A 2,102-nucleotide genomic window follows, 5' to 3' on the forward strand; every position below is an offset into this window, starting at 1 on the left:
AGCGCTGTCGGAGGTGATTTCACCACCACAGTTAAAAAAGAGCATATATGCCGAAGCATGGGGGCATAAGGGGTGGAGGATCGATTTTGCTCCTAATGCCGCGTACATACAGTCAAAATTCCGACGGAGGGCTTGCCCGTGGAAAAGTTTGAATGTATGTACGCGGCATAACTTTTTTGCGGGAGGATGCCCCCATGCTTCGGCATATATATATTTTAGGCACAGATTGTGTTAAATGTGTTATTTTTTGCGATTTTTTTTGTATTTGCTTTGCAGGTATGGTAAGTCCTACTGTTATACTGTAATGTTACTTTGTTTTATTGTTAACCATCATTTGCTTAGCAGGTACGCCATTCTGCTGCAGAGCGGATTTATTTATCTTGACAGCAACAGCGTTTGCTCCCACGATACATAAAGCCGCGACTCCAGCACTGTCGGGGGTGATTTCACCACCACAGTTAAAAAAGAGCATATATGCCGAAGCATGGGGGCATACGGGGTGGAGGAACGATCTGCTCCTACCTTTTGCGGGAGGATGCCCCCATGCTTCGGCATATATAAATGGTGCATGTATGCCCACCATTAGAAAGTGGGTGGATGAAGGGTGGTATCTAATGGTGGGCATGCCCACCGATCAATATTTTTTTTTCGTTCAGCCCACAGGCTGCATGAAAAAAAAAATACAATATATGCCCAACCAGTTCCAGCAACATACTGGTATGTTGCGGGACTTTGAGTGCTTATACCAGAATGATGCCTGCAGGTTTAGGTATCATCTTGGTATCATTCTTTTCAGCCAGCGGTCGGCTTTTATGTAAAAGCAATCCTAGTGGCTAATTAGCCTCTAGACTACTTTTACAAGCAGTGGGAGGGAATGTCCCCCCCCCCGCACCATCTTCCATGGTTTTCTCAGGCTCTCCTGTCCCAACAGGGAACCTGAGAATGCAGCCGGTGGTTCCGCCAGCTGACCATAGAGCTGATCAGAGACCAGAATGGCTCCAATCATCTCTATGGCCTAAGACACCGGAAGCTACGAGCATTTCATGACTTAGATTTTGCGGGATGTAAACAGCGCCATTGGGAAATTGGGAAAGCATTTTATCACACCGATCTTGGTGTGGTCAGATGCTTTGAGGACAGAGGAGAGATCTAGGGTCTGATAGACCCTAATTTTTTAAAAAAAGAGTACCTGTCACTACCTATTGCAATCATAGGGGATATTTATATTCCCTGAGATAACAATAAAAATCATAAAAAAATATATATAAATGAAAGGAACAGTTTAAAAAAAAAATAAAAAAGCAAAATAAATAATAAAAAAAAAAAAAAAAAAAAAAACCACCCCTGTCCCCCCCTGCTAAGGCGCAACGCGGAACACAAGCGTTGGTCTGGTGGCATATGTAAACAGCAATTGCACCATGCATGTGAGGTATCACCGCGAAGGTCAGATCGAGGGTACTAATTTTAGCAGTAGACCTCCTCCGTAAATCTAAAGTGGTCACCTGTAAAGGCATTTAAAGGCTTTTAAAAATGTACGTAGTTTGTCGCCGCTGCACGTTTCTGCGCAATTTTAAAGCATGTCGTGTTTGGTATCCATGTACTCGGCCTAAGATCATATTTTTTATTTCATCAAACATTTGGGCAATATAGTGATTTTTAGTGCATTAAAATAAAAAAAAGTGTGTTTTTTCCCCAAAAAATGCGTTTGAAAAATCGCCGCGCAAATACCGTGTGAAAAAAAAATATGAAACACCCACCATTTTAATCGGTAGGGCTTTTGCTTTAAAAAAACACTACATGTTTGGGGGTTCAAAGTAATTTTCTTGCAAAAAAAAATATTTTTTCATGTAAACAAAAAGTGTCAGAAAGGGCTTTTTCTTCAAGTGGTTAGAAGAGTGGGTGATGTGTGACATAAGCTTCTAAATGTTGTGCATAAAATGCCAGGACAGTTCAAAACCCCCCCAAATGACCCCATTTTAGAAAGTAGACACCCCAAGCTATTTGCTGAGAGGCAGGTCGAGTCCATGGAATATTTTATATTTTGACAAAAGTTGTGGAAAAAATACATTATTATTATTTTTTTTTTTTTTTTGCACAAAGTT

The sequence above is a fragment of the Lithobates pipiens genome, unplaced genomic scaffold (genome assembly GCF_037356315.1).
Source record: "Lithobates pipiens isolate NorthernLeopardFrog02 unplaced genomic scaffold, aLitPip1_a1.2 Scaffold_1, whole genome shotgun sequence".
Classification (NCBI taxonomy): Eukaryota; Metazoa; Chordata; class Amphibia; order Anura; family Ranidae; genus Lithobates; species Lithobates pipiens.